General features: G+C 39.7%; 1 non-coding gene across 1 annotated transcript; it reads left to right on the forward strand.

Moving 5' to 3' along the window:
• Window positions 1-4,893: 4,893 nt before the first annotated feature.
• On the forward strand, window positions 4,894-5,020 carry LOC123484909. The gene has a single exon (XR_006658778.1). It is a non-coding gene; the product is annotated as a U4atac minor spliceosomal RNA (small nuclear RNA).
• The last annotated feature ends 2,650 nt before the right edge of the window (window positions 5,021-7,670 follow it).

Genomic DNA, 7,670 nt, shown 5'->3' on the forward strand with positions numbered 1-7,670 from the left:
ACGTTTGAGAGATTAGGATAGGGATCTAAATTGTAACAGTAAGCAACTGTAACAAAAGGTTAAGGCATAGAATAGGAAAGTGTGTATTTTATTTTTAAATGTATGTACTTCATGTCTTAATTCTATGTATTATAATGTATTGATTTATTTTATATTTATTTAGTACTGTACTGTCTTAATGTTAGTGAATATGTTGTTTTGTAGTTAGTGTAATTGTTATTAATGTTTGGATTATGTATGTTTTATGTGGATCAGAAGAGTAGCTGCAGCTTTGGATGTAGATTGGGGAGCCTAATAAAATACAAAAAGACAAAATATATGAAAGCCTAGCTAGTGTAACTACCCATTGACAGAAGGCACCTCTGAGTATTCAGTGCCTAATAATGTGTAAGAAGCGCACTAGGCAGAGGGTCATTCACAGAGACAGTTGGCTCCTTAATTGACCTGGCTATGGCAAGGAAGTGATGAAGAAGTAGACAAAAAGTAAATTTAGTCCTTGCTTTTTTGACCAAAAATTTGTTCAAGTATTGAGCTAAACAAACCAGTAATTTGCTGTATCTAGCATCTTAGTATAATGTTTCACCAATGTCAAACACAGTAACATATAACAGCCCAAACTATTTCCCTTTTATAAGAAATGAAAGAAAGAGAAACATCCTGTATGAAATCTCCTGCACCACCCCCCCCTTCATTTACCTACGGAGGCACCCTGTAAACAAATCCATAGGCTAATCCCAATGCGAATACGACTATAGCTAATCTACCCATGAGAACTATAAAAAGGCCTTTGTAAAGAGAAAAAAGATCATACCTTCTCCTGTGGTATAGCAGGGCATGTTGATTCCACACACTAACAGACCTAAGTAACAGTGAGCAATAAGGACAAACACTGCCGTCAGACATGTCTGTCTCTCTCTATTGTCTCTAAATAACCCCTCCCCTCCCAGCTAGGTCTTGTGACTGCACGGATGACAAAAATGCCTGCAGCAGAGTCCCTTGTGTTGCTGCCTCTTCCTCTAGGCTAAGCCTCCTGGCTCTCCCTTTCCCTCGCAAAGGTTAGTATTCATTAGGTACGCCGTGAAAAACAAGTGTTTATTGGACAAATCCAGATGCAGTACCTCCCTGTTTCAACTCGGGTTGGTACCAAATGAATAGGATACAGGATTCCCTGGGCAGAGAGAGAGGTCCTTTCCACTTGCCTGGACTGTTGACATTCATGAGCTGTGCTAACAGGAGAGAGGCAGGCCTTTGAGAGGGATGTGAGAGAGGTAGGCAAGACATTGCCTATCTGGTTAACCTTCGAAGGGGGGAAAAACTGTGTTGACAGCAAAGGGTTTTCCCTTTTTTGGCCCACAAGGTGAATAGGAAACACCAATGAGATGTGGTCAATGAGTAATGATGCATTACCATAAAATAACTAGTATGACACCTTGCTTTGGAATTTTGCTTAGGTTTGATATGAAGTAAGTTACTGAAATGAAAGTGAGAGATTACAGCAGCTCTAGTCTAATCTCTACAGGGTGAACTCTGTGATGAAAGTGAAGCCTCATGACCCACAGCAATTATATCTTTATGTTAGACTTAAAGGCCTGAAGAAAGTAAATGATACGGGAGCAACAAAGAGACACAAAATCAGGTCGGAATAGGCTTAGGGTAAGGACTACTGTGTGCAGAATACCAAGAACATGTCAATAGAGAGCAGCTGAAAGGAGAATCTTGACCCCCTCTGCCTGCAGCCCCTGAACATTGCTGCAGAGAGACTGCTCAATGCATACTAACTGTCTCTCTTCTGAAAGAGCCTGGAACGGAACAGGTTTCGTTGTGGCCTTCTGTCCAGCTCTAAGTGGTTGGAGCCCAGGGTCTGTGATCCAATAAAAGTGCTCAGATAGGAGTGCTGATCTAGGATCAGGTCCCCTACCTGGACATACATCTTGTTTAATTTGACCTAGTTTCTCACAGCAGGAAAATAATCCTGCAGCAACAGGAATATGTAATTATTAAGATTATAATGAATATGAAATGTTTGTAGGGTTTGATAATTTTTGCTAGGGCAAATGACAAACTTTAGAAGCTGCATTTGTGCTGGGCAGGAAATTCCTCTGTGACAACAGTGACTTCAAATTTAAGATATAGCAGCTCTGATAATTTTCATGCATTATGATTAAAAGCAAAGATCTAGATAGCAATCATACTCTGAGATGTTTTGATATGGGACAGCTTGGATAGGAAACCCCTCAACTCCATAAGCATAGTCCTAATCCCAGTGCACTGCTTGCACTACACAAACATTTATGACAACGCTCAATGGAAAGGGATGAATGTTTCATGTGTGGTGTTGGACAGTTGGAAAGTACAACAGTGAGAGCAAAGGAAGTATTGAGCTTATGAGACAGGGACAGAATCAGTGTGATTTATGAACTTCATCAAATTTACTGGAAAATGACATTCAACCTGGAAAGAGAGAAAGATAGAATATTGTTTTGAGGGCATTTTCATACAATATGACAAGGCGCAAGCTAAAACGGAGCAGGCAGGCTCCCTGGAGAATACCAGAGAACTTGGGTCATGGTGATTGCACTTAACAGAAAGCCTGATATCAGAAATATAACAGAGGGTGAAGGGCACCCTCGTGACTGGTGGCAGTTTTTTCCCAAGTCATCTCGCACCCCCTCCCCGACGTGTTGTAGATCTGGAACAAGACAGTCTATGGCCCCATCTCGCACCTGCGGTAGGAAATAAAATAGGACACTTCGAGTTACTCATCCGTCTGGCACACTAACCAACGCATTATAATCTTTTGGATTGAAAACAAAATATATGTAAAAATAGAAATTATTGACTGGAATAGTCATTATATAGGCTGTGCTATTTTGAAACGGACAAAATATGGCTTGACTAGTTGAGGAAGAGAGGTATGGAACAGCTTTCCTGGAAAGAGATGTGAAGGGTGATGACAGAAGAGAGCAAAGCCTTTTGAAAGTGTAAAAAAACAATTAAGGAATAAACAGACTAGAGATATCAGGAAAGTATGAAGCCGATAAGTAATGGAATCTGTAACACTGTTGGTCAACCACCAGAGAGTTTGAAACACCAATAATGCTGTTGTCAACCTCAGTGACAGCTGAAATCAAGTTTAACACTAAATGTATACTGAACAAAAATATAAACGCAAATATGTAAAGTGTTGGTCCATGTTTCATGAGCTGAAATAAAATTATCCGAGAATTGTTCATTCACAAAAAAAGCCTATTGCTCTCAAATTGTGTGCACATGATTTGCTTACATCCCTTAGTAAAAATGTATTATTTGCCAAGATAACCCCATCAATTGACATGTGTGATCTCAAGAAGTGATTAAACAGAATGATCAAAGACGTGGGGGAAAAATAGACAAAATGTGCAGTTTTGTTACAGAATAAATGCACAGATGTAAGTTTGAGGGAGGAGTAATTGGCATGCTGACTGCAGGAATGTCAATTTAATGTTAATTTCTCTACCATAACGATTTCTAGAGAATTTGTCAGTACATCAAACTCGGCCTCACAACTGCAGCCCAGACTCCACATCTGGCTTCTTTGCACGAAGGGGACGCCTGGAGACCAGCCACCGGATAGTCTGAGAAACAGATCTGTCTGTAATAAAGCCCTTGGGTGGGGGAAAACTAACCCCTGATTGGCTGGGCCTGGCTCCCCAGTGGGGTGGGCTCAAGCCAAGTGGGTGGTCCATGCTCCCATGGATGCGCCTGTCAGTCATGTGACTAATTAATTTATTTCAAATGACTGATTTCCTATATGAATGTAACCAGTAAATTTTTGAATATTGTTGATGTTGCATTATATTTTGTTCAGTATATGTTTAATAGTCTAAGACCAATTTTTTTTTGCTCAAAAAATAATGTAATATACTGCTTGTAGGGTCTCCTAAAAGATTACATATGTGGGGGACAATTTTTTGCTGAGGGTAAGTGAGTCATATTCTGTAAGGGGGAAAAAATATTATTTTTTTAAAAGACAAAGAATGTGTATGAAAAACAGTATTGAAATAGACGTTAACCCCCTGGTATTATGAACTTTACACATTTAAGATAAGAAAATGAGACACCGGTCCTGGTTGTTTTGTGTTTGAATCCTCCTAACATTCGATCCCATACATACTGCAAAAATAAATAAAAGAAAACAAATGTATTGTTGTCCGGTTTTTATATTTAAAGCTTATTTTGATAACTAACAGGTAGGTGAGCTCCTACAGTACATGTGAATAGGGGTTAGCAGCTTGATCATGATCTTTAGTAGAAGAGCTTGGTCTGGTCCTGATTGGTCTTCGAGTCAGCCTAGTCGGATTATCAAACTCAGCAAAACTAATGGGAGGAAGATAGGCAAGGACAAAGATATGAATTATGTGACAAAAAAAATAGGAATCAAAAAATATTTGTTATAATGCATAAATTGAGATAGTTACCAGTTCCAATCTGTGTCCTAAACCGTCGAAGCCTTGTTACTAAAGCTGACAGTAGTCATTCCCAACAAAGCCACCTAAGAATAAAGATCAAAAGATAAACATTTTTAGTATATATTTTTTTATATATAAATAGTATTCAATAAAAGCATAAATGTTAGAGACATTGAGAGAGTAGAATGTATAACATCAGAAAAATAAGCCCCTTTGAAATACAAGTTCAGGTTGCAAAGGATTGTGGGTAATGGGGATAATCTTGGTTTTGTTTCCTTTATAAAATGTTAAAAGCAAAAGGAAGCCCTCAAACACAAATAATATATATTGTAAATAACCTACTGATGCTGCTGTAGGACTACTTAGAAAATAAAATACTAACATGAATCGGAAAAAACAACTTTTGAGATGTGATATGGGTTGGGGCTTGGCACTAAGGAAGCGTATCTTTCTTGTCTTGGGGTGGTATGGGAACCCAATGAACGTGTAGTGAGAGTATCCCTGCTAACGCCATAATCAACACATGCATCACCTGCGAGCCTTGCCCGGGCTATGGTGCAATTTTTGGAACCCCAGGGTTTATATTTGATAGAGAGAGAACAATTTCTCAACAGTTTCCTGCTTGCCTAATGCTTCAATCCTAGTGGAGAAGTTACATTGGACGTACAAAATAATTGTTGGTTGTAAATACAAATTCATAATTGCTGCATATCAAAATGTGTTGAGTAAATAGCTTTAATTTAAAAAACATTTAAAACAAGTGGAAGACATTAGAAGTGACAGAACACAAACACACACCATTTGAGAACAGTGTCGTCAACAGCTGGTGTAGAGCTGTGAGCTGGCTGCAGTGCGCCCCCCCCCCCCCTGAAAGTCCTGCAGTGTTTGACTAGGCCCTGCCTTCCTCCTCTCTTTATCAACAGCTTTAACCTACTCCCATCTGATGCTGAAACAAAAACACAATTTGGCGCTGAATGCTAAAAACAATTTATAGCAGAGCGAGGAAGAAGTAGAAAATGAGAAAATAAACTAAATCCGATCATTCTTCTACAGGTTAGCATCTCATTGATTGGACATTTATATCTGGTGTGTTCTCCTCCCTCTACTTGTGGGGGGCAGCCCAGGTGAGACAGACTGTGGTTTATTGGGGTAGACTAATGATAGTTGGTAAAATAAGCTCAACACTATTGCCGATTCCATTATGTATGGTTCTGGAGTAATCACGATTGGAGGGGACACTATTTCTAGAGCAGCACAGGTGCAGCATTCTGATTGCTGAGAGAGGGGTAAGCTGTTTTCTAGTGCGTGTGAGTGGGTGTGTGTGTGTGGCAGTAGAGAAGGAATGGCCTCCCTTCATCACACACAGAGTTAGAGTAGGTCCAGCCTGAAAGCACAGACAAAGCAAAGCAGGAACCCTTGCTTGAGCTGAGCGATAGATTATCAAATCAGAGCGACAAAAACAAGCTGTGATATGTTGACAGTGTCCGCTCCGCCACCTCAATGTTTACATGGAAGAAGCGGTAGGAGACTTGACCACTGACAGTCTGGAAGGACATTTGTGGAGTTTTGAATAGTGTTATAAACAGTCTGGGGAATTTTTATAGGCTAGGTTAATAGCCTAAAGCTTGGGTAGGGGGGCTGAATTGTCGCTGCTGATAACATTAGGGTCAGGTTATCCTATCATGTTATCCTATGGCCTTTCAGCAGTGCAGTGATTGTGTAGTTAGCTAAATGTCCTTGGGATACGTGGATAAGATAAACACAAAGGATTAGCACAAAAGATAACATCCTGGTGAAGAATTAATTTTACTGCTCAGCCTTCATCTTGTGTTTGTGACTGTATGGGAGGCTGAAGACCTAACAGTGAAAGAAATGGGTGGGTGATGTAATGTTTTGGTTTGAAGGACATGTAGGCTAGCTAGGCTTAGGCTACATCTGATGAATCACCATCACATCTTATTAGGACTGGCAAGGTGAGATCTACTCTGGTGGGAATTAGGGGGTCAAGAAGACCATCAACAGTATAGGAGCTAACCCACTAGTAGTTATCACTGCAGTATGCATGAAGTAAGCTTATAAAGCAACTAACCCAATATTGTGACACAACAAGCCCTTGTGTGAAGTTTAACCACAGGGCCTGTAGGTTATATCCCCAGGTGACAGTCTCACACACCTTTCTGAACTATGTACAGTGAATGATAGTCCTTCCCTATACGTGTTACACCAGTACTTTCACCTTATGGTTATAGCAGCACGTTTGGGTGCCTGTGATAGTGCCATCCCATGGTATCCCATACCTTGAAATTGCTGGATTGACCAGGGTAGGCAGACCATCCACCATACCCTGTCCAGCATGGTCTGGTCCTTGCTCCAAGACCTGGAACTTGTTTGTCAGGATGGAGCTATGATGTCCTGGCCCACCTGTAGCGACCCAGGTGATAAGCAACAGATCATATCTCCACCTCCATAGTGTCTCACAAAGGTATAACGCCACAATAACACGGAAAAAGAAAAATTTAAAGCATTTGCTCACAGAGAAGTGTAGGGTAGGCCTATATTCCTGATATATTTACACACTTTCCTATATAAAGGTGTAATGTTTATTAAAAAGTTGACCCTTAAAGAGTATGCGTGGAGATGAATCTGGGGAAGGAGAGAATGAGAAACAAGAGTCAGGAACTGTCCAAAGAAGATAAATAAAATAGGGAAGAGAAGCAACGGGATGATGAAGAAGAAGAGGATTGCTGAAATGATTGTACTTATCTTCAGAGACTATTTGCTTTCCTATGGACCTAAAATCACAAGGGATTAAGAAGTATTATAACAGTATAGACAATAGGCCTTAGTGTAACACAAACACAGGCTAAGCAAAACAGTGTAATTACAGTCAGTGTAACAATGAGAAGTAGTAATAATAATAGTATTTAGCTGGACTACTGAACTGGACAAATAAACTAACGTTACACAGCAATAAAACCTATTTTTATTGAAGCATCAATACACAATTGGTTAGCTAACGTTAGTTATAGCTAGTTAGCTGGTTACTTCACGGAGGAGTTATTTTAGGTAGGCTAGAGTAAATTAGGTAGAAGATAGGTAGTTTGGTGCTAAGCAAAATTGATAGCAGCTAACTTGAAATAGGACGAATTATTTGTATACAGACAAATAAAAGCAGTAGTTAAAAATTACAGTTAAATTGTTAGCTAAAGATTAAATGTAGAT

The sequence above is a fragment of the Coregonus clupeaformis genome, unplaced genomic scaffold (assembly GCF_020615455.1).
Source record: "Coregonus clupeaformis isolate EN_2021a unplaced genomic scaffold, ASM2061545v1 scaf0490, whole genome shotgun sequence".
NCBI classification, from domain to species: Eukaryota; Metazoa; Chordata; class Actinopteri; order Salmoniformes; family Salmonidae; genus Coregonus; species Coregonus clupeaformis.